Raw genomic sequence first — 26,655 nt, 5'->3', positions numbered from 1 at the left:
AGGAAGGAAGGAAGGAAGGAAGGAAGGAAGGAAGGAAGGAAGGAAGGAAGGAAGGAAGGAAATGAGTTTGGGAGGTTAAAGAACAGTCCAAGTTCACTGGGTCAGTAAGATCAGGGTCAGCACTTGCATTCAGGTGGTCTGGAACCCCCAGCAGTATGATTCTGACCCCTGCATCAGGATCAGGCAGCTAGAGGGAAGGCATGATGCCGGAAGTGCAATGAAGGAAGATAAGGACAAGTGTGACAAGACAGAGGAGATGTGCCAGACCAGAGCTTAGGATGACATGCTTATATTTTCAGAACTTTATTTCACATGTTGTGGTTTAACCTGTAACTCAGAGGACACACGGATGTAGGGAGGAGTCTCCTTGTGGCCACTTTTTGGAGGGAAAGGTAAATAAACACTTAATGATTACATTTATCCTCCAATTCACTTCTCATGAAATTTCCATCAGGCCTGAGATGCACCAATTCCACTCCCCCTTGGATGGCTTTTTCCTGGACTGCAGGTGACAGAGGACAAATCAAGACTACCTCCTTTGCTGATCAGGGTTGCGGGACTGCTAACCTTGTCTAAACTATTTGTCTTTGTTTTGAGTAGCTATCTCAATTGAGAAAGATTTTATTTTATTTTACAGTCTTGAGAATAAAAAATAAATACGGAGACTAAAGACAACCACGTCAGACACATCTTTCAAAGATTCTGCCAAGATCTGTCAACCCAAGCCTCTAAATAACCAGTGACAAATGTTGTGTTGACATATTTCTCTATTTCCCAGTGAATAATTAACAGCAAATGTCAGAGAAGGCTGGTATAATAATTTCAAACAAATAAAACCCTACTTCCAATTCATGTCAAGCACCCATAGCCTCTCCACTATAGATGCACTCCGAAACAAAGAAAGCTATTTTCAAAATTACCGAAAAAATGACCCTCTTCTAGGCATGGTAGGATTTTCTTTTTTTCTTATCATTGTCAGAGTGAAAATAAACAGAAATCTGAGAGTACAGAGAGGTAGCTGAAGACACCTGATGAAAGGAGTCTGTTATTTCTATGGCATTTGAAGTAGTGTGGTATTTAAGGAGTGGTCTCTTAAGTCAAATAAATGAAGGTTTCAGATAGGCGGGGCTGCAGGGTTAGGGAAAATACTGGCTGGTCCTATTTAGGTGACCTTATTCTTCTCCCTATCTTCCACCCAGGAGCAAGCTCCTCTGAAACCTTTCTTTTCTTCCCTCTCATTTTCTTCTTCTCTTACATTTGGTAAAACCCTAGGTTAAAATAGGGTAGAAAGGGACGTTGTTCTTTTTTCCCCCCAACTCCACTCAAATGAGTTCTCCATCCTTGCCCCAGCTGTGTATAGAAGACAAAGATGTCAGGCCCTGGAAGGGAAAGATGGTAAACACAGCCATGGTGAGGCAATGAAAGAGGGACAATAGTCATCCAAGTCTTTTCCCAGAAGTGTGGTGCTGGTGGGGCACAGAGACTGTAGTTCAAGGGCTTGGGCTCTGACACTACCACCCATTGCCCATGTTTGCCAGACATGTCAACTACTTTAAAAAAAATACTTTTTTAATGTATTATAAAATGATGATGGTCCATTATATTTATAAAAATACAGAAAAGGATACAGGGGTGTCCAACATGTGGTCCATGGGCTATAGGCAGATTATTTGAGGCCTGTTTTGTGTACCTATGGTGTCAGATAGCACAAAAATTATGCACGCACATACTTGTAAATATATCTGACCCTCTCAAGTGATGAATGATATCTCTCTCAAATCTCTCCCAACACTGCAGATAGAGTGATATTCTTCTTGCTCCTAACTCTCCTCCACAATCCTCTGCCTTAAAATACTGTCATCAAGCTATACCACCACCACTGCTCTTACATAATTACCTGCTGACCGCTATTCACTTCTCCTTACCCCTTGACAGTTTTAGCTCCTTGCTCGCTGTCTCACTAACCTGACTCCTTTCAAAATTCTTGATGATTTCATTACCCCAGTCCCTTAGTTTCTTCTTCCCCTCTCCTCCAATGATCTTGTCCTTCCCTAACCTTGATCACTAACCCGTGGTCAAACCCTCTTGCCACTGCCATTAACTATAATCCTACTAAACTGAATCATTCCACTTCCTCTGACCTTCCCAGTTCACTTTTTCTACTATGATTCTCCAAATCCTGAAGCCTCACTGTGACCTACAATCCAACTTTTCACCATCCCTCACCCCTCTCACACTGTAAATCTCCTGAATGAAGTATAACTTCCTTGAATATACCCCTCACATCTCCTCACACACCCCTGTCTCTATCACTTTGTTGTTCTCCTTTGGCAAAAGGGCAGTCTTGGCGAAAAGGAACTCTCCACCAACTCCACAACCACACCCAGGAAACCGAATGCAACTAGAGAAACACAATCAAGTGGTCTTACTATCATGCATGAGACTTTAAAATGAAGCCAGAAAAGTGGCCTTCAAAACAGGATCAGAGAAGCTAACCTGAAGCAGTACTTCTGACCTAGTCTGCTCAGCCTTCCCCACACACCTTCTGAGATTACCTAGTTAAGGGTTCACCATGATTGTAAGAATGTTTATCTCAGGAGACATGAGGAAGTAGTCACACGTAGACGATAGGTGTCATTTCGGTAAAGGTTGCTTTGAAGATATGATGTATTCTCTAACGACTCTCTTCGATATTTTGTTAAAGTGAAAATCACTTTTCTGTTGTTTAAACATTTGGCATTGTTCGAATGGAGACTACTTTGAAGTTAATTCCCATCAAATAAAGTCAAAATTGTCTAAAAAAAATAATAAACAAATGTTCAACTCTGACCCTTACTGGCACCATGACCTTGAATTTCTGAATTCATATCTTAGTTTTATCATTTGTAAAACAGAGATAACAATTTCCTAATTTGAATGCCTGATGAAGATTTAGAAAAAAATATGTTTGCCTTGTGAGGGTCAAATCAGAGTTAGTGCTTGTGGACACAGGGAAGAGTCTCATAAATGATGAATTGACAAGGTAAATGCTTAGCACTGCCTGTAACATCTTGCTCACAGTGGACACCCACAAATTGTTTCCTTCACCTCCTTTCTTCATTGAAAGCTCTTCTTTTTGCAATCATCTTTGTCTGTATGTATTCTATATTGTGAGGAGAAACATGAAAATTGATGTAGGAATAATCTAATGAAAATTTCTGAGCCTATTGTTTACCTACAAAATGAAAACATTGGACTTTCCCACAAAGAGCATTTTAAACACTAAATAAGATTTCAGGTAAAAGAGTTTAGAATATTGACTGCCTTAAAGTGGCAATCAATGAAAATGAATTAAATCTGTATCATCTAAGATTCACATTTTTTCCTGATCACCAAATTTAGAGTTTATTCTTCCTACTAGTTAAAAAAAAAAAAAAGTTTCTTCATTCAGTTGAGTTGAGTTCTCTTCATAGCAGAAAAATAGTAAATATATTTCTTTTTTTTTTCCTCTTTTTTTTATTAAATCATAACTGTATACATTGATATGATCATGGGGCATCATACACTCGCTTCATAGACCATTTGACACATTTTTATCACAGTGGTTAACATAGCCTTTCTGGCGTTATCTCAGTTACTGTGCCAAAACATTTACATTCTACATTTACCAAGTTTCGCAAATACCCCTGTAAGATGCACCACAGGTGTGATCCCACCGATCCCCCTCCCTATACCCAGCCCCCCTTCCCACTTCCCCCTATTGTTAAGTTGTAGCTGGGTTATAGCTTTCATGTGAGAGTCCCAAATTAGTTTCATAGTAGGGCTGTGTACATTGGGTACTTTTTCTTCCATTCTTGGGATACTTTACTAAGAAGAATATGTTCCAGCTCCATCCATGTAAACATGAAAGAGGTAAAGTCTTCATCTTTCTTTAAGGCTGCATAGTATTCCATGGTATACATATACCACAATTTATTAATCCATTCGTGGATCGATGGGCACTTGGGCTTTTTCCATGACTTAGCTATTATGAATTGGGCTGCAATAAACATTCTGGTACAAATATCTTTGTTATGTTGTGATTTTTGGTCTTCTGGGTATATGCCCAGCAGAGGAATTACAGGATTGAATGGCAGAAATATATTTCTTACAGTGGTAGAAGTTCATTAATTAATTTTGGATCTACTCTTTAATTATGTATTTTGCACAAATTTCATACCAGAGAGAATTTGCAATAAAGATTGAAATGAAAGCATCAAGTCTCCTTCCTCACACACACACTATAATGATCTATGACTAGCCCTTGTCCTGTAAGAATAAAAAGTCATATTTTAATTAAAAAGATGATGTAAAGTTTTTTCACAGCTTCCTTCTTGATGAAAATAGAAGCTTTTTTAAGCTAGATGAAGTATCATATTTCTAGAGCAGTTCTTGCCTGAATTTTTGTCTGCTTATTAATTTTTAAGCATTTGCTCATCCATAGATAAACTAGACTGGATATGTTTTTGTTTTTGTTTTTGCTTTGCAGTTTTTGGCCAGGGCTGGGTTTGAACCCACCACTTCTGGCATATGGGGCCTGTGCCCTACCCCTTTAAGCCACAGACATCGCCCCTAGACTAGATATGCTTTTACTTGCTATCATGAACCTTTCATCTTAAAGGTTTTTTAATTTTTTATTTTAAATTTCATTTTTTTTTAACGTACACCACCTTTAATACACAGATGCAATCACTCTACATCACAAGTAAGCAAACTATGACCATTGGCTAAAGATGGCCAGCAACTATTTTTTGTATGTCCTTCCCAAGTTAAGAATGATTTTTATATATGGTGTCCATAAAGTTTGTGTGCAATTTAAATAGTTAACTATGAAACAAAGAAAACTATTTGCAAAATAGTTGCCTATTTAAATTGCACACAAACTTTATGGCCACCTGGTATTTTTAAGTAGTTAAATAAAATTAAAAAAAATAGCCATATACTGTGACAAGTGAAAATTATATGAAATTCAAATTTTATAAATAAAGTTTTATTGGAACACAGTCACACTCATTTATTTACACATCATCTGTGGTTGCTTCCAAGTTGCAATGACAGAGTCGAGTAATTGTAACAGTGACCATATAGATTGCAAAGCTTAAAATATTTGCTATATGGCACTTCTCTTTACCAATTACTTCTCTACAGTATCTAAAAGGTTTCTATATACTTATGCATAAATTATGATCCAGTTTTACAGCTGAGGTCCAGAAAATTTGTGCCTATCTAAAGGCATATTACTAATCAGGTATATAGCTTGTACTGGAAACCAGGTCGTCTTGCTGAGGAGTCTGCTGAATAGAGATGTAAAGAAATGATAATGACATTATATTTAAATGATTTATAAATTGCAAGGGGAATTTATGAAAATTCAAACTTGCTAGCTATAAATTTATCTGTGACTATCTAGAGACTGCTATGCTTGGCAAAAGAATACCCTTCCTAATTCAAATAAAATTTGTTTTCTCCTTTTTAGATTAAACATTCATGAGTTACATTTATTGGATCCTAAATGAGATTTTCATTTGCTGATACAAATATTTTACTGGAAAAAGGGCTCCCTCTGGCTAACACAAGTTCCGCTTTCCTCCCTTCCAACACTCCATGCATATTTTGTTCACCTCCTTCTTTGTTGGCATCCAGAAACTTGAGAATATCTGACATGCAGAACTTCTGAAAAAAATGAAAGTCTCTGGGGACAGGGGCTCATGACTGTAATCCTATCACTGTGGGAGGCTGAGGCAGGAGGATTCCTTGAGCTCAGGAGTTAGAGATTTCTCTGAGCAAGAGACCCTGTCTACACACACACACACACACACACACACACCAAAACAAAACAAACAAAAAGACCCCAGGCTTCATGGCAGGCCTGTAGTCCCAGAAATTCAGGAGGCTGAGGAAGCAGGATGCCTCAGCCCAGGAGTCTGAGGTTGCAGTGAGCTATGATGATGCCACTGCACTCTGCTGAGGGCACAGGATGAGATGCTATCTCAACAACAATAGCAAAAAAAGAAAGAAGGCGGCATTCAGGACAAGAGCAGTTTCAGCTTCAAAAAGCTAAGGACATTTACAAAACTCTGACCTAAAATGAAATGACCATGTGAATTTTAATAAAGGGACTCAAGCTTTCTTTTTGATTAAAAGTCGATTTTATTTTCAGCTCTGAGATTAGAGTGATTATGATAAATTCTGATATAATTCAGTTCTGAGATTAGAGTGTTTATAAAATTACTTTTCATAAAAAAATAATTATTTTCAACATAGTGATTTCTCCAGCAAAATCGGGGAAAATGGAGGGGGTCTATTAATTCCCAAAAGTTATTTGACATAACTTTTCATCCAAAAGAAAAGCACATCTTAGAACTTTGTAGACTATGCCTATGCCTTTCCCATGGTGTAAGATAAGACAAACTCTGAACATAGGCAGGAAGAAGTCATGGGCAAGATAACAGAGACTGGCAACCTGCTACAGGAAGATGGTTTTGCATCATAGTTTAGCCAATGATTAAGACTGATCTAGTGGAGACGTGATGTCTCTGCATGATAGAGCTGCAGAAACAGAAATTACCAGCAAATAATGGCAAAAGGCACAGGTTTTGGATTTGCAGAGGTCTTGCTTCAAATCTAGCTTCATTATCCTGATGCCTTGGAACCCTGAAAAAGGTAATGTTTCTGGATTTCCCACCTACTCAGTGAGACGGTAATGATGATGATGGCCCTCTGTTATCTCTTCGGAGGGTTCCTATGATGATTAAATGGAATAGTGAACATAAAGTGTTTACCATAGTGGCTGTTACACCTAAGAAAATTACATGTTGGTCAAAATAATAAAAATCAAATAAAAACACCAAAATGCAATTGTTTTTACACCTCAACATTATCACAGGAGCACATTGTAACCATGAGTTTTAAGTATTTGCATCTCAACTGGAACATGAAATAGCAAAACCAACTTAATTAATTAGCAAATATAATGGCAAGTTATCACAGATAATTAAGAATAAAATTCAAGGCATCAAAATTGTAAGGTACACAAGATTCCTGGGGAAGTATCTGAGACAAATAAAGTTAGTTGTCAGAACCACAGCATGTTGTTTCTACCAGACACACTAGAGGGATGTCACAAAAATCAGATAGTTCAAGTATCCTGAGCTGTGGGTGAAGGAGGAGAATGAACTCAAGTTTCAGAAAATAGAGAAGATGATACAAAAAAATACAAAATCAATGTGAGCCAATCATAAATCTCAAACTTCTCACTTATTTCCTTCAAAAGTCTCAGAGAATATTTTTAATTACATTTCTATGTCCAAAAAGTCTTTACTGGCTGATCAAAGTGGCTGTAATGTAGGACAAATGTAATAAATGCTAATTGAATTAAAATGTAAATCCATAAAATTAGTATTAACTGTATATTACTGTGTAAGGGTTGGAGACATGCTGAATATTAAGACATTCCCCCAAACTTAAGGAGCTCCTGGTCTGGTGGTCGACACAGTGTTTCAGTACAATTTAGAATGAGATAATTGTTTAATATAATTCATTTAAGGACTAAATTTTAGAATTTTCAAAGTGCTTTCAGATATACTCCTTAATTAATCTTAGAAATAGCTATGCAAAAAAGGTGTTTTATTTCTAACTTATAACTCAGAAAACAAAAGTCCAAAAAAATTGTATCATTAACCTGAGGTCTTATACCTCATGAATGTTAAGAAGAACTGGAAATAGCCCTCACTCTTGCCTCTAATCTGGTACTCAGGGTAGTTCTGGGGCATCTCCTTATTCTCAGCAATAGTGTGCAAATGCATCACAGCTTCAGGAAGATTTCTTAAGCTCAAAGGTGAGGCCATTTCACTGAAGAAGTTTTCATAATATCATGATCTAGGCAAGGACACAATTTAATATGGGAGCCACTGAGCCTCAACCCAGATAGACAAGATGTGTTCATCCATCACACATTCTCTCTATATACCAGGCAATGTTAATGGGATAGTCACAGAGGACATGCATGCCCTGGGCAGGGTGACAGGGAGATGACCTGTGAGACTTGCAGAACTTAGACCCTATGATTTTAGAGTATCTGATGAGTTGACTTTATATGTGAAGTTGGATGGGCCAGGCTGGTGAGGTCAGTGATTATTCTGGATGTTTCTGTGAAGATGTTTTTGGATGAGATTAACATTTGGACTTTGATTAAAGCAGAGTGCCCTCCGTAAGGTGGGTGGTCTTTAGTCAGTGGAAGGTCAAAATAGAACCTCCCTCAATTGAACTCCCTTGAGCAGGAAGGAACTTTGCCAGCAGACACAGCCTTGGGCTGGAGCTGCAGCATGCCTTCTGTGTGAGTCCATGCCTTCTGTGTGGGTCCTCAGCCTGCTGCCCAAGCCTGCAAATTTTGGATTTGCTAACCCCCCTAATAACCTGAGCCAAGCCCTTAAACTCTCTCTTTTTCTCCCTCTCTCTCTATATATTATATGTGTATATATAAACACAGAACCTACATTAGAACCTCCACAGTAGACCACTTCCCTACAATAGAACCTCCATAGCCGACGACTTCCCTACAGTAGAACCTCCGTAGTCGACCACTTCCCTACAGTAGAACCTCCGTAGTCGACCACTTCCCTACAGTAGAACCTCCGTAGTCAACCACTTCCTACAGTAGAACCTCCGAAGTCGACCACTTCCCTACAGTAGAACCTCCATGGTCAACCACTTCCATACAGTAGAACCTCCGTAGTCAACCACTTCCCTACAGTAGAACCTGCCTCTAATCTGGTACTCAGAAAGGGTAGTTCTGGGGCGTCTTCCCCAGCACTTCCACCCCTAGCTGTGCTTTCCATCGGCGGTGCACCCCCAGCCGTTATGCTGCAGAGGGCTGTGTGCTTGGGGGATAGTGTGGAGCCATGCCAGGTTTTCTGGGGTGTACTCAGGCTTCTCTGACGTGACTAGCGACACAGGGTCTGGTAGGCTGATGGTCAGGGTCTGGTTACTTCTAAGGGCTGCGCCCTTGGTGGCCTCATCTATCCTGTGATTATTACCTTGACCACTTCCCTACAGTAGAACCTCCATACTCGACCACTTCCCTACAGTAGAACCTCCATAGTCGATGACTTCCCTATAGTAGAACCTTTGTAGTTGACCACTTCCCTACGTTGACCAAATTTTCATACATGCACCACATGCAGGTATCAGTACACTAGGCCTAGTTCCTTATGTTGACCCCCTTTTCAGGTTGGCCAATTTGTTATGGTCAGCTTGAAGTTCTATTGTATATATGTGTATATGTCATTACAAAAGGTTTGATATATACGAAAATCAAGAAACGTAAACTCTGCAAGGACAGAAACAAATGAAGCCTACAAACAAACAAATGAAGTCCTATTGAAGACTCTTCGCTCTTTAAAACTGGTATCCTCTCTGTCTCAAACATTGCAACCACTGTAATATCATCTGGTCTAATGGTGTGTCTGGAGTGTAAATAAATATTTGTAGGAGAAAACTAGGTACAGAGCTGAAAGAAAAGTTACCAGTATTGATGAGTGGAAAGAGCTATGGTCTTCCACTCAGGGACCATTTCTTTGATATTCCCTTGACTTTGAGAAGTTCAGGCTTGGTTGCAGAGGAGGCCCTGTCATAGAAATGCCTGATGTCCATCTGGGACAGAGAAAAATTTGGTAAGATCCTACCTGACTGTCTCTGACCTCCTCATACTCTTAGACACTTCAATGTCATTCCCTCCCTGGATTCTGGACTTCTACTACCCTCCGTCAATGCTTGCATTTTCTCACCCCAGCTTATCAACTGGTGGTAATACATGCAAACCATACATCAGGCCTATGATGACAATCCTACATCATTTTGCAGAGATACTGAGCTTATTTGAGGATATAGAATTTATTGGACCTGTAACACTTCATGGTTGCATTTCATGAAGAAATTTTAACATGAAGTTATGGAAAGAGGTTTATTATAACAAATGTGTGGCATCTGCAACTTACATAATCTATCATAGTGAAGAACTACATCCCCCAACTGGGAGGAGGCATCAGTCCTTCTACTACATTCGCTTTTTGAGAAAGAGGAAAAACCATCAGGATTCTGTGTATACGTGTAGTAAGCCACGCAGGTGCATATGATTTAAACATTTTCCTAGGCATGTCAGCAGCTCCATCATCCCAGAAGGAACAAGCAATCAAATAAAATGCTTAGAAATGCTTCCCTCAGTAGAATGAAAATGAGAATTAGACAGATGAAAGGCAGAGCTGTATTTTCTTCTTAGAGCCCCATGTCACATACTGTACGACGACATCTCCATTTACGAGTGGACTTTTCTCAATGGCAGTCAACCTGGGCCTGCACAGCTGCACATGGGGAAACATGTCCTCAGTTTGCTTTCTCACACCATCAGGATTTCGTGACAGGATTGTCTACCAGTTCCTATAAGGCTCAGCTCCCCTCCTCTCAGCTCTCTCAGTGCTCTGCTCTGCCGGTTATTTGAGGATGAAGTTGGTGGCTTCATTCTAATATCTGTGAATCTTTTTACAAAAGCAAAAAACAAAAAATAACTTCCTGTCTTCACAAGTGGCTGCAATCCCCAGCCCCCTCCTTTTCTTGCTTGACTTGTCATTTTTGAAAAGAAGAGAATATGTTAAGCTCAAGGAAACCAACTGGATATTTTGCGATGTGAAAGAAAAGAAGCCCCAAGAAAGAGGCAGCCTGCAGTCTGCCGTTCAGGAGGCAGGCCTTGGGACTGCAGATCAATCACGTATTATTTGGGGGGCATGCATGTAGGATGGGAAATAATCTTGGAAAAGAAAGGAAAAGAAAGAGGCTCATCCATACAGTCACATTCAGAGTAACAAAACCCCAGTAACTCCAAATGCAGCCAAATGAAGACCTTTATTCTGACAGACCACACTCCTACCTAACCCTCTTGGGAGAACATGAAGGGAAGATTGGAAAAGGTCAGAGTCTGTTTTATTCTCAGAGACCAATATCATATACTAATACCAATCCAGAGGTTATGCCATACAAGACACAAAATATCCTTCAAATATTAAAAGTAAGAAAAACCTCACCTCTTCATATGTATAACTATAATCAGACAGATACAATGTCTGTGTTTAGAATTCTTGGTTGGAACATTTTCTTCATTTTTAACGGCATCCTTCCTTTATTCCCTGGCTTCTGGCTTTGCCATGGTAGTTTCAAGGTCAGCTATCAACATTATTGTTGACCTAATAATGTCTTTTTTATCCTCCAGCTGATTTTATAATTGTTCCTGTATTCTTAACTTCAACAGTTTGGTTGTGATGGATTGAGGTCAGATTTTTGAGTTTTTTGGGCAGAGAATTCTCCCTACCTTGAGTTGTAGATTGATATTTTTATTACTTTTTGAACATCCCTGAATTATATCCCTTCAAATTGTATTTCTAACCCTATTAGAATATTCAACTATATGCTATATGTCCCAAATATTCTGCTTTGTTCTCATGTGTGAACATGTATTTCATTTTGGACACACACAAGATTTTTCAATTTACCTTTCTTTGTCTTTTCATCCAATAGGTTTGTAATTTTAGGTATTGCATTTGTGGGATTTAAAATATATAATTTTTGCCTTGTATGTGTATACAATAATATAAGAAACATACAGGGTAAATAAATATAATCCTATTTCTGCCAGAGAAGAATCACAGTTTCCCGTCTTTCGCAGATAGGGTAAGGCTGTGTTCAGGAATTGAGTTGGATAAAGATTGAATTAAAATTTTGGGTAGTCTAAGCCTATCTCCTGATTCTTTTGCTGGCTGTATTGGAAAATCCTGGCAGTTTTCTGTCTAATATCTGTCCACCAGAGAATAGAGTTTAACCCCTGAGCTTCCCACTCACATTTGCAGATTCCACTCTGCCATTTACCCACCTCCTCTCCGGGTATTGCCAGTGGAGCTTTCATCTGAGAGCTTGGCCTGACTTCAGGTTCAGTCCTGAAAAGTCTGCACTTTAAACATTTTGAATTTATCTTCTTTTTCCTCTGCCTCATGCAGGTTCAATTCTGCAAAGCTGTCATGGGTAGGGTCTGCACGTGTTCATGGCAGGCTCCTCTCTCAAACAGCACTGTCTTCCCTAAGTCAGCTGAGATTCCTCTTAGTCTTCCTGGCCCAGCCTGCCCCCTGGCGGGCAATGCCCCTGTAGGACCAGCAGGGGCCCTTTGGGTCCCACTGGCCATGTCAGCACATGCAGCCATCAGTACCGGCCTGGACTGAAGCTCAATCTACATCCCAAGTTCAAAGTCAGTGATGCACCCAAGGAAAAAAACAACAAATCTTAGGTCATCCATAAAAAGTTGTTTCTGCTCTGAAATTTTTACCCTTGCAATAATTGTAAAACATAAGTTTTATGATTTGTTGATACTTCTACCTATTTATCTATACTTGTTGCCATATGAGTGATCCCTGCCACAATGAGTCCCTTCTCATCAGAAGTGAAGTCTGGAGAATCTGAATTCCAACTGATGCGTCCACCACTGCTGAGACCCTGAGCAAAGCACTTCTCTCTGAGTGTCAATCTTTGCATATTATTCAAAACGAGTTTGATATTTCATTAAATGTGTGACCTCCATCCAGAAGGTAAAGAATAACATTTTGTATTTCCAAACCTACAAGGTTTTTCTCTTTCTCCCACCAGATTGTTGACCTTTGGTTATTAATTCCACAGTGACCTGTTCTCAGGTTTGTTTTCTTTTGTAGCAAATTCTATTTGTGTCACCTGCTACATTGCAATGAAAGATTGTGAGCTTCTGGGCATGATATTCACAGTGTGTAAAATATGAAACTCACTGCGAAGCAATGTTGTGGAGCACGAAGCCTCAAACCAGTGGAGACCTGACTCATGCAAATGGAACAGCAGCTTGTAAATCATCCAAGGGGAAGTCAAGGTCAGAACAAACAAAGGAAAGGATTCTGTGTCCTTCCCCAAACAGCGCAATCCAAGTTCATTATGTAGATTGTGTGTATGAGGGTGTCACAGACGAGGGGCTCAGCTGGAAGGGGAGAGAAAGGAGGAAGACTGTAACCTGGGGGCTGCCAGGAAAACACGGGGGTGGGGGGAGAGCCAAATGAACGGAGAGAAAGACCATGGAGAGCGTAACAGTAAGAAAGGAAGGGACTAAGGGATGCTGAAGCAAGGAAGTCAAAACTGTCACAGCCGAGAGGAGCACATTGTGTCAAAACACCAGCAAGGAGAGGAGAATTTGACAGAATAGGGGAAAGAGGAAGGGCACCAGGGAGCAAGGCGGGAGAAAGCCGGCAGCACAGCGAGGAATAGTGACAAGAAAGTCAAGAGACTGAGGACAGAGGACGGACCGTGAGGACAAGGAGTGACCCACACAAGAAGCTGCATCAGGAGGAAGAGCGAGAAGCAGAGAGGAGAGGTGTCGCTGTGAGCAAAGATGAGCAGGAAGAGGCAGGATGCCCACCACATGGAGACGCGTAGAGCACGGACGGACGCCCTGCAGGAGGAGAGGGGTGAGAACAACAGGGGAAATAAACATATTGGGAAACATGACATTTAATTCAAGCAATCAATTACCATGTGCTAGATGCCCTGCAGACTAGAGCTCACATAATTCACACACACACACACAATGCATCTACTAATTTTTACATTTTATAAAGGTTGAAAATATGTCCAAGCCACGCAGGTGGTAGTTAAGCTGAAAATCTATTCCAGGCTTGTATGCCTCTAAAGATGTTCTTTCTACTCTGCCAAGCATGAAGATGGAACTGTGCAGGGAATGAAAAGCGATATCTGTTCAAAGGGGAGAAAAGATGGAGTCAGAGCAAATCCCCTGTCAGAGGCTTATGCACTTGAGGCTGACTTTGTCAAGACTGTAAGTTGTCTTTTTCTAAAAAGTATAAATAAAATCAAAGTTTCCAAGTTGATTGACCCAGTGTGGGGATGTCTTCAAAGCAAAGCATGGTCTTCTGGTGGTAAGTCATGCTGATTTAGGGTGTGGACGCCTAACTCCCTCAAGCAGGTTTGAGGTATGGTCTTTGCTTTCTAGCTGTGGTTCAATGGCAGAGAGAGTCAGGAGGCTTCTCAGCAGGCCGGCTTCTTGGACTGCCTCATGGAGAAGACCACGCTATTTGTCCCAGGGAAAACATTAGTTTCTTGTTGGCACCCTCTGCATTCACACGTTTATCTCCTTATCTCCTATATATTCCTGTCATAGAATTTAAACAATATTTATACTTTTCTTTTCCCCAAACCTGGAATGTGGCTTATGATTGTTAACTTCAAAGATGAGATGGATTTGTTGCGGCAGGGAATTGTCTGGCACTGAGCTTTAAAAGTGAAGCTGACTGAATGTCTGAGTCACCGTAGGCAGGACACAGTTGGAGGCCCTGGAGAGTTATCTGCCTGCTGGGAGCCCACTCACTGAGTAGGGATGGGAAAGCTGAAGCCCATGGAGCTATCCCTGGTGTGCACAGGCGCCCACTGGTAGAGGCTTCCCTGTGCACACAGAGCTTACGGCCCCAGGTGTCATGGCCTGACTTCCTGTGTGAGGAGTACACGCCCAGAACTTGATTTTTGATTATTACATTTTCTTTTCCTAACTACACGAGATTAGAAGGAGTACCAGGCTACCTTCTAAAGTCACGTAGATTTTATATAACTCCGTTACTAAATTGGGGGAAAATAAGTTGAGGTAGAATAGTTGAACAGAATGTCTTGGACACTTAAGAGTGATATTGGGATAATTTTTCTAGCACAGAATATAGCCCTATGTTAAAGACAAAAGAACCCCCTAAAATTTAATTGACTTTGTCACTAATTTGTTGGAATTGTGTTGGATACATCAGGGTCATTACATTTCTTTAGGTCACATATTATTCTAAAATGGACAAAATCAGTTGCAAATGGGTATGTAGCCCAAGGGCCTGTGCGTGTTATTTAGTCTTGTCAGTTGTATGCATATGTGTGTGTCGATGTTTGTGTGTATGTTTTGTGTTAGAATTCGAATACCAAATATTATCAAAGTAAACTATTGAGCAAACATTCATAAAAGCAATTTCTTTTTTTTTTTTTTTTTCTTCGGCCGGGGCTGGGTTTGAACCCGCCACCTCCGGCATATGGGACCGGCGCCCTACTCCTTGAGCCACAGGTGCCACCCCATAAAAGCAATTTCTAAAAGCTGTCTTGACAAGGAAGAGGATCTGCCAGTAATTACCCGGCCTCCCTTCTTAGCCTGGACATTAGGAGGTGTCATTTCCTATTGACTAGTTTTGTGTTTTCTAGCTGGCCACTCTCCTGTCCTGGAATCCTTACTTCTCCATTACAATATCTACTTAGCCCCTAAGGTTGTGAGATAATTTCCAAAATTCTTCCTACTTTAAAATTTTGCAATTCTAAGCATATAGGACATGACCCTACCTGAGGGAGTGTATTTTCAATTAATAAAGACATTTATTTGGAATATGAAGGATCTGGAGTATTGAACTAAGAACCCTGGTTAGAGTTTCTGATTTTTTTCCTTTTTTGTCTATTTTTCAGTGAAGAATGCCTGCATCACTCACCTTCATGTTCATTTTGTTTCTCATGTTAATATAACAGGTATGTAAAGCTGCCCCCACAAAATCATTACAAGGGATTTCTTTACCACAGCCGAAGTAAAGAGGTCTACTGATAGTTAACGCTAATAAAGTACTGCTATTACTTGGATTTTAAAATACATTTACATGACAAGAATTCCCTGTTTCATTTTTCTTACAAAGCCCACATAATCACCATGTAACAAAATTAGAGATAAAGGAACCATCAGTGAAAAAGGATAATTTACCAATTCAGGAAGAAGGAAGGGTCAAGGTTTTTAAAAAAAATATTGCAAACTATTTAATGGATCCAGGAAGAAATTGTGAAATGCTAAGTGGAATCCCTACTGTGCTTCAGACCTTATGAAGACAATGAAATCTATGGTCTAAAATTAAAGGGAAATAGTTGACTTGGGCAGTGGGAAGCCCAGTTAAAATCGTGGGCCTTTGAATGTCTCATTCATGAATTTCACTTTTCATGCCTACAGCCCTGGAAATGTCTATTTAATGTCCATACAGAGTGGAAACAAAGAACCAGACTCATCGCTTTCTTTCTTAGTTTGTTTGGTGTGATCTCAACCCAGTGCGCCCAAACACCTCTCCTTTATCCCTGCATGAGCAGGACTGAATGAGCCCCCCCAAAACTAGACCAGCTGCTGTCAGGTCTGTCTCTCATTCCTGATCACTAAGGACACCTGTTTCTTCGTGTTAATGGTCCAGTTCCTGCTGCTTATGTGACTCCTAGAAAGCCACTCAGTCCCTTGTCCTCTCTTGCAGTCCCTCGCGTCCCTTCTACCAGCTTTACTCTCTGTGAGTCCCCTCCCTGGGGGAGACAGAAGCCCTCAGAATATCACCTCCACCAAACCTCTCCACTTCCTTTGGTCACGGCAGGCTTCTGGGACCCTCACGCTGTTCTTTCCCTTCTGAGGCTGGGAAGGGACCTTCAGAACCCGTCTGAAACTTCCGCCAATGCCCAGACCTTGACCCTGCCTGACATCTCTGCCCTCTCTTCCTGCATCACCAATTTTCCTTTCTGCTCTGCATCATTGACATCAGGATCTGTTCTCAAAAACACTACTAGAATGATCTACAAACAAATAAAGAGATAAGCCATATCTCAGAATACCAACAGCTTCCCATCTGGGGCAGTGTCCCCCATGCCCTGTGTGGCCTTCCCAACCTTCTCTTACACCTTGCCTCATCTCCTGAATATTTTCCTTATTTCACATTATTCCAGCTGCATTGGACTCTTTTTATTTCTCTATAAAGCTTCTGGGCATGTTTCACTGAAAGAGTGTTTTCACATTCTCTTCCTCCTGCCTGGAAACTTCCTCCTCCAGACCCAGGCATGAGTTACTTCCTTACCTCCCCTGGGTCTGTGCTCAAGAGGCACCTTCCCCGTAGTTCTTTCCCAAACCACCCTAGGATAATTGGTATTCCTGTCCACATTCAGCCACCTGCTCAGCTTTGCTTTTCTCCATTGCAAATATTGGGCATCATAAATTATAATACCCTTTACTTTACTTGGTACCTTCTTTTAACCACTAACATACACACCCTAATGACAGGAGTCTTTGTTTGATTTATTAATATGTATCCCAGAAAAACAAAGACAGATCTGGCATACAGTAAATACTCAATACCAGTTGAAGAGTGAATATTGAATAATTACGTATTTATCTAATTTTCAAAAAGGACTTAAAATGGTGTTTAAAAACAATTGTATCTATGTATCTTATTGATAGCAAAGGATAAAAACTTTGAAAAAAGAGTAAACCCAGCCCCAGCCAAACTGCAACAAAAAATAGCGGGGTGTTGTGGCGGGCACCTGTAATCCCAGCTGCTTGGGAGGCTGAGGCAGGAGAATCGCAGAAGCCAAGAGCTGGAGGCTGTTGTGAGTTCTGTGATGTCATGGCACTCTACTGAGGGTGGTAAACTGAGACTCTGTCTCAAGAAAAAAGAAAGAAAGAAAGAAAGAAAGAAAGAGAGAGAGAGAGAGAGAGAGAGAGAGAGAGAGAGAGAGAGAGAGAGAAAGAAAGAAAGAAAGAAAGAAAGAAAGAAAGAAAGAGTTGAATGTAGCAGATAACTAGAGTGACTTCCTTACTGGATCTGATCTATCATGTGGGTGCAAAACAATTTTGTGGCACTTTCTTTAAATCTCAAATTATTTTTGGCCTAATGTTTTTGTATAGCCAAGCAACAGGACACTAAGAGAAACCCTGAGGCCCACTGTGACCTGCGGGCTAAGCCCAGGGCAGCAGCAACTTGTGCTTCTCCACCCGCCTCTCTCCCACTGTCCTGAGAGGAGCTGGGTTTGCTGGCTGTTTCCAGGTAGCTCTCTGCCTTCTCAGCCTGCTGAGTCCTCTGGGTGGAATCACCTGGGTCCCCTGCCCAGCTGATGTCCAGGATGGTTCTTCCAATGGGCGCTTCTGGCTGGGGCTCTAACTGAGGTTGGGTGTGGAAGAGGACGGAGTTCAGGATGCTTCCTCTTCCCCTCCTCTTTTGCTGCCCCTCCTTGCTTTGGAGCACTCTGTCTGGCTGACACAGTGAACCTGCAGAGGCTGACGGGCACCTCCTTTTCAGGGTGCCAGCTCCGACCCAGCCTCCAGTCACACTCCCCTCTTTTGTCCCTGGAGGCCCAGGGAATGTGCTGGTCCCTCCTCTTGCCAGCATTTCTTGCTGGTTTCCCTCATCCAGTCCACAGCTCTTCAGGAGTCCCCTCATTCCAATGTCTCCTCACAGACCCCAGCGGAATGTGTGTCCTGGCCTCTGACCTGCCTGTTTGGTGTCTGTCTGTCCATCTTGGCTCATGTTTCCTGCTTGACCTGATACTTTCTCATAGGTGCAGAGTCAAACTCAGTGTGAGCTCTGCCACACAAATCATTTCTCCTTTCCAGCACTGAAGATGTCTATTTACCCAAAACATGCCTGAGCACCTATTGCATGTCAGATACATAAGGCAAAACCCTTACCATTAATTACATCGTAAACAACTGACTGATATCCACACATCAAAACTACGATCACAGTGTAGCTTCCTGTGGTGGCACCTGCAGGCTATCACAGGGGCCTGGACGCACTGTGTGAAGTCCAGCCCACACACCCACCTCAAGGGACTCTTTCAACTTGGGACAGTCCCGGAACTTACAATGGAAGACACTCCTGACAGCACCCTGGACTCTGGCAGCTTCTGTTCCCAGAGACACAGAAAACAAGAGAAGGGGTTTACAGACTTACTCAGATGTTAGTCTTGTGGCTGAACCGGGACTTTTCAATCAGCCAAAGAAAGGAAGAAAACACCGATCTTAACTTTCCCATTTTCCCCATGTGGGAGATTAGCAGGGAAGCCTCTGCCTCAATCTTGTATTTCTTTTTCTCCTTTTGTATTTCAGATTAATCTGAGGGTACTGATAATTAGATTACATTGTTTGCATTTGTTAGGTGGAGCCAACGTTTTAGTTGAGTCCTTCTTCTCCCAGGAGATCTGCTGTGTACCATACACTGTACCCATTAGGCTGGAGCTCACCAAACACCTTCCCTCCTCCCCTCCACTTGAATTTGTGTTTTTTTCTCATGTGGCCATGTAGTTGTTTATCTATTGCTTTCATACCAGTATTAAGTACTTAAGATATTTGCTTTTCCATTTCTTCTTGTGATACTTCACTAAGGAGAATGTTCTTCAACTCCATCCAAGTTAATACAGAAGATGTAAAGCAGGGGTCCTCAAACTATGGCCCGTGGGCCACATGCGGCCCACCGAGGACATTTATCCCGCACACTGGGTGTTTTTGCCACAGATGCCTGTCTTGCTTAGCAGCCGATTCCTCCCGGCCCTCCGGGTGTTTTTGTGGCCCTTCCTGTCCTGCTTAGCAGCCAACTTGTCCTGAGCCACAGTGTGCATGTGTGGAATGTGCGCCAACTCTCTGTCTCCTCTCCTTCTCTCTGTCTCTCCCCGCAGGGTGTTTTTGCCATCCTGCTTAGCAGCCCACTAGTCCTGGCCCACAGTGTGCATGTGTGGAATATGCCCCACACTCTCTGACTCCCCTCCTACTCTCCAACTCCTCCTCTCAGTCTCTGGTGTAATCGGAGGAGTCACCAGGTTGCCTGTGCAGAGCCTGCTGCTGCCTAAGGACCGAGGTAAGAACAAGTTAGGATTTATTTATTTTTTTGAAGTTAGGAGGTCTTTTTTCTTTGCAGATAGGGGGCACATTTTTTTTTTTTTTTTTTTTTGTAGTTAGAGGCTTTTTTTGAAGTTAGGAGACCCTTTTTTTTTTAAGTTGGTTTGTTGGTTGGGGTGGTTTCTGGGGGGGGTTGTGTCACAGCGATAATGCAAATAGTCAGTGCTCAGAGGTAAGGCAAATAGTCAGTGATCAGTGGTGATGATAACTATAAGTGATCAGTGTTAATGCAAATTATTAGCATTCAGTATTAATGCAAATTGTCAGCAGTCAGTGTTATTGCAAATGGTCAGTGCTTAGTGTTATTTCATAAGGGCCCCAAACTGGTAATCTGCCTAGGGCCCCATGGGAACTTAATCCCGCTCTGCAGACAGCCGAGGAGTAGGAAACCCAATTTAACTGACAGTAAGTGCATTTATATTCTGATTGCTATTCAGTTGTGTGTGATGTTGTATGTTGTGTGCTGTGTGCTGTGTAAGCCTCGATTCACACTGTTGCAATCTCTGAGCAGTGCGAGTTCAGCAATATGCTTGTATGGCTGAACTCGCATTAGATTTGGAAGAATAAAAGCATACATGCCTTCTTTTTTCCTGCAGTGGAATCTGATCACATGGGTCTTCTCACCCATGCGATCAGATTCCTGTGCGAGTTCATAGATCGCAGTGTGGATCGCACAGGGTAATGTGAACTGGAAAGGTGTTGGAGGAACCAGCTCTGTAATCGTGCCTGTTCCCGCACCACACCAGTGTGAGCCTGAGGTAAAAGTGGAGGTCCACCATACAGGCACTGGTGAGGCTGAAATGATGTGGACTGGCAAGGCTGCATTGATGGACACTGATCAGACTGCATTGATGGGCACTGATCAGACTGCATTGATGGGCAGTGCAGTCTGTATGTCTCTGTGTGGGCAAAGTTATTGCTGGTATATTGTTTTTGGAGCACTGTATATATATATATACACATTGGTATTTTACTAATAGCAATTTGGAATCCCTAGGAAACAATAATATCAAGAAAGAGAAAAATTGACTCAGAGTGTAGGATATTCAAAGGACAGTGGACTTATGATTACTTTTTTGTGTCATACAAGGAAAGAACTGTGTGTTTGATATGCCAGAATATAGTGTCTGTGTTCAAAGAATACAATTTGCATTGACACTATCAAACTCAACATAAAGATAAATATGATTGGTTAGTTGGAGAAGTGAGAAAAGGTAAAATATTAAAACTGAAATATACATTGACAACTCAGCAAAATACTTTTGTGAAGCAGAAGCAGCTAAATATTTCATCACTGTGAGCAAGTTTTCAAGTTGCCAAGCTAATAGCATGCACTGGCAGACCATTCGTGGAGGGAGAATTTGTTAAAGAATGCCTTCTTTCTGTTGCCAAAGAGATGTGTCCAGAGAAGGCCAATTTATTTAGTACGAAGGATTGAAGAAATGGGAGACAATTTGCATCAGCATTTGCAAAACTCCACAAAAAAAGTTTCTTATTTTTCCTTGGCAATCGACGAAAGTAATGATGTTTGTGATTCTGCACAACTTCTAATTTTTATTCGTGGGACAAATGACTATTTTGAAGTCACAGAAGAGCTTGCTGCACTGCAAAGCATCAAAGGAACAACTATAGGACAGGATATCTATGAAAAGTTTTGCCAAACTGTGAATAGTTTGGAGCTGGACTGAGCAAAACTAGCCAGTGTGACAACTGATGGTGCACCTAGCATGGTGGGGGTCTAGGAAAGGAGTAATTGCTCGCATTAACCAAGAAATGGACAAACATAACCATTCTCATCCAATAGCCATACACTGCCTCATCCACCAACAAGCACTGTGTAGTAAATCACTGAAGTGGGACTGTTATGAAAACTGTAGTATCTTGTGTTAACTTCATTAGAGCTAATGCACTAAACCACAAACAATTTCAGGAATTTCTGTCTGAGCTAAATGTTGCCTGTGAAGATGTTCCATACCACAGAAGTCCATTGGCTGAGTCAAGGGAGAGTTTTGAAACATTTCTATGACTTACTTCCACAGATTACAGCTTTTCTGCTTTCAAAGAACAAAGAAGTACCAGAGCTCAATGATGCAGAATGGAAATGGCACCTTGCCTTTCTGACAGATATAACAGAGCTACTCAACAGTTTCAGAATATAAATTTAAGGAAAGGGGAAGCTCATCTGTGATATGTAATCACATGTAAACGCATTTGAAGTAAAATTAGGCCTCCTCATCAAACAAGTGAAGGAGGAAAATTTCTGCCATCTCCCCACAACTCAAAATCTGTTAGCGGAAAATCCATTGGTTGCATTCCCAAATAAAACATGTGTGGATTCACTGGAAAAGTTGCAAAAAGAGTTCCAATTTAGATTTAAAGAGCTTCCTCTCCATGAACAGGACATACAGCTTTTCTGCAACCCATTTTCTATTGACATTGAACATGTGGATATGATTTACCAAATGGAACTGGCTGAACTACATAATTGTGACTCTCTGAAAGACACATTCAAGTCAACAGCCTTCCTAATTTCTATGCATCTCTCCCCTCTAGACATATCCTAATCTCAGGAACCATGCACTCAAAATGGCAACCATCTTTGGCAGCACTTATGTCTGTGAACAGACTTTTTCCAGAATGAAACATCTGAAATCATTCAGAAACATCTGAAACATCATCCAACCAGATCTAGACTAACTGATGCACACTTGCATCACTTGTTACGACTAGCAGTGATAAATATGGAACTGGGCATTGACCATCTTATTAGCCAAAAACAGGCCCATAGTTCCCATTGAAATACTGGTAAAGTTTGTTGATTTAACTTTACTTGTTTTGCATTTTATTTTTTATTTTTATTTTATTTTTTGTAGAGACAGAGTCTCACTGTACTGCCCTCGGGTAGAGTGCCGTGGCGTCACACGCTCACAGCAACCTCTTAACTCTTGGGCTTACGCGATTCTCTTGCCTCAGCCTCCCGAGCAGCTGGGACTACAGGCGCCCGCCACAACGCCCGGCTATTTTTTGGTTGCAGTTTGGCCGGGGCTGGGTTTGAACCCGCCACCCTCGGCATATGGGGCTGGCGCCCTACTCACTGAGCCACAGGCGCCGCCCTACTTGTTTTGCATTTTAAATATTGTATTTGTTCCCATTTTGTTTTTTTACTTCAAAATAAGGTATGTGCAGTGTGCATAGGAATTTGTTCATAGTTTTTTGTTTTTGTTCTTTTTAACTATAGTCCAGCCCTCCAATGGTCTGAGAGAGACAGTGAACTGGCTCCCTGTTTAAAAAGTTTGAGGACCCCTGATGTAAAGTCTCCATCTTTTTTTATGGCTGAATAGTAGTACTCAATGGTATAGGTATATAACAGTTGATTAATCCATTCATGAAACAAAGGCTTTGCTTTTTAATAGCTTCTGCTTTCCAACAAAAAGAAGCTGATGGTTTTCCTGCACCTTATTTAGGACAGCTCAAAGAAGCAATGTCTGTGAATTAAGACCAGAAATCCCCTGTCTGAGAAGTTGTGTGGGACTGAGACTTGTGTGTGACTTACCAAAAGTAGTGAATAGGGCAGGGTCATAGGCTGGGTCAGCAGAGGGAGACTGACCAGCCCTGGACTCTATGCTGTGAAGGAGAAAAGGGCCATAATCTTCCTAAAGAAAAAAATAAAGATACGTGTTTTAATGTCCTTCTGATGAATTTTTGTTCTGTGAGAAAAGCAAACTTTTTTCTCACCCATTTTTTTTGTTTCATTAATTCCCAACAAGCACTTATTTTTATGCCCATAAAAGATGCTAAAAAGATCAGGAGAATAATCTGAAGTCGGAACATCTAAGTGTTCATCCTGACTCTCAATTTACCCAGTATCTCTTTGAAATAGTTATGTTTTCAGTTTTCTGCTGGTGAAAAAATAGTTGGGACACCGTCCAGATCTAAGTTTTTGATTCCATCCATCTCCTTTGCTGGAAAATCAGGCATTGTCTTATCTTGAAATTACTTATATAAATTTTATTCAAATCTACATCTATATGTATAAGTAAAAACCTTCCAATTCTGGTCTGAAATACAGGAAAACTGGGTGGTATTTCTTGCCCACCCCTCTCAGGGAGGAGGGCTCCTGCCAAGTCCTGGCTGAGGAGGGTGGTGAGCTGGGATCCTCTAGGCAAAGGTCACACTTAAGAGGCCAGCCTCCTGCTCTTGGTAGCTACATTACATTGAGGACTTGAGGTCTGGTTTCCATATATATTAATCGAGGGAGTTCATTTTGGGTTTTTGTGTCTTTAATGGATATTAAATAATTAGTATACAGAAAACTATTTTTTTCTACTTATGTCTTTTTTTATTCTCCAATTTACCATTTTAAGTTTCTAAAAAAAAAAAAAAAAAGACATAAAGACAAATTCCTCTTATTCCCAACTCCTGTCAAGAGTTAGAAATGATGTTTCAGTAGAAAACAAAGTTTAGGAAGACAAATTTGCTTCATTATATCAACTATTTTCACTGTAGTTGTCTAAATATGTCTGGGGCTTTTGGAATATTGGTGACTTCTTATATTTGCTGAATGATTACTGAAAATATTCTCTAAATGCAAAGGGTCCTACTGGCCTGAAAATAATCTAGACTTTTTCTTTTCTTTTCAAAATCAACTTCCTTTAATTGCCATCAGCTGAGAAGCAGTTAACAGATCATCAACGCTGATGATGTCATAATGGATAATGGAAAAGCATTAATTTTCATAATATTGTCATTAATTATAGCTAACATTGAAATGTAATGGGACTGACTTTTATTAAATGAATTAAATGCTTTGAAATATTAATTAATAAAATCAATCTTCATGAATTGGTAATAGTAAAATTTATTATTTAAATTTTGTTTAAGCCTGCAAAATAAGAAAAGTTTTGTTGGTCAAGAAGATGCCATTAATCTAATTTAATGCTTCCATTTTATTTCTAATTAACCCTTGGAAAATCAGTAGAAATTTCCAGAAATTCTGTTTTTTGTTCTTCTCCATATCAATTTTCATTATGAAAGTAGGATGTGACCACCTATGCCCTATGTTAGTAGGCCCGTTCAATGGATCATTAGAGAGAAATCATCCCCCAGGAGCCACACGGTGAGTGGTTTCTTGTGACTCCTACAGGAAATTTAATCTGTCTGGGGAGATGGTCTACCCTTCATTTTTCATTTCTGAAATAGATAAAAGATCACAAAAAGCCAACATTTACTAGATAATGAACTCCCTCGATTAATATACATGGAAACCAGACCTGTGTGTAGGGCACTATGTTAAACACTTTCGGTAGATTATTTTATGTAATCCTCATAAAAACCATTGGAGGAAGATAGTATAAGGCTTACTCTAGAAAGGAGAAAATACATGAGGATTAATGAGGTCACGTCCCTTGCTGAAGATGACAAGGGTAACAAGGAAGGTCCCAGACGCCATTTGACCCCAGAGTCCATACCCAGCAAACACGAGGCTGTGCTGCCTCTGAGAACCTGGGCAGCTCTCTTCAGTGAACTTGCAGCACGTCTCTGTTGACCAGGAGCTTTCTAGAATTCTTTTATTTAGGTCAGCATGGAAGGGTGAAATTAGTGAAGGAATGAAGACTGGGGAAAAAATCCTAGAAGGAGGCACTTGAATCTGGACCAACACATGTAAAAGAGAATTGGTGGGAAGACATTTTATAACTGTCTAGCTTCTGATTGAAGACCGAAGCTGACATCCCTGTGAGCATCTAAAACTCAAAGGCCAGGGAGATGTAGGTTTGTTCTTAAAGAGTGTATAGCATTTTATCTGGCTCCAGGCAATTAATGTTAATATTTATTTTGTACAAGATGATAAATTTGAGAAAAATAAGAGAGCGTAAATGTTAATAAGGGCTGCTCCCCGGCTCCCATCACAGGATGAGCTCACATCAGTTATTGCACTTGCTAACTTCCTCACTAACTCACTTTTTAAATGTCCTACTCTCCACTTTCTGATTCTCAAGAACCATTTTCAACATTTATTTTACGAGTTAAAATAACATAATGGTTCAGGTTCTGTCTCCTCCTCTGAATATCCAAGTAGCTGTGAAGATATAAACAAAATGCTTTATCTTTCTAAACATTGTTTTTCAACATTAAAATGGGCTAAAATAAAATCTAATCTTGTAGATTAAATGACATTATATTCAGTGCCTAGTTTATAGACTACAAAGGCAACTGTTCTTTGTACATTTATAATCAGCAAGTGGCAAGACACATCAGATAATTCACTTTGTATTAACTAATCAATTAAGCAATTAATTAATAGGTTTGCGATATTCAGAATTATCCTGAGATGAAAGCGATTCCCTGTGAAATAGCAAACTCTGTGTCTTTAAGGGAGAGACTGGACAACCACTTGGCAAGTATGTAACAAAATATTCTTACCCCAAATGATAGTTTGTAAAAGGGTAGATTCACAAACCTTATGTCTGTGATTCTCTGAGCTGAAAATTAAATTCAGTTTCATTGGAGATTCTTCTAGATGGGTGATTTTATTTGTTTCTGAAGTCATCACATATCATAATATTCATATAATTTACACTTGCAGATGGCATTAGCAAGAGGTTTATTTATAAATTATGACGTACATGGATATAGAAATTTATGTTTTCATGTCCAGAGCTTAAAGGATCATGTTAGGAGCCGGTTCTCAATCTATCATTTCACTAAGAAGATGGTTGTGAAAGAAATATCCTGTGCCTGATATTAATGCTGCATTGATTTGTTATCTCATCGTCTAAGCAACAACAAAAAAATCTATTAAGAAATATAAGCAGCAAAGTCACAGATAAAACTTACAGTTTATCTTATGACAAAAATAAAATATTTAGCTAAAT

Source organism: Nycticebus coucang, chromosome 13 (genome assembly GCF_027406575.1).
Source record: "Nycticebus coucang isolate mNycCou1 chromosome 13, mNycCou1.pri, whole genome shotgun sequence".
NCBI classification, from domain to species: Eukaryota; Metazoa; Chordata; class Mammalia; order Primates; family Lorisidae; genus Nycticebus; species Nycticebus coucang.
This window is presented reverse-complemented; position numbering follows the sequence as displayed.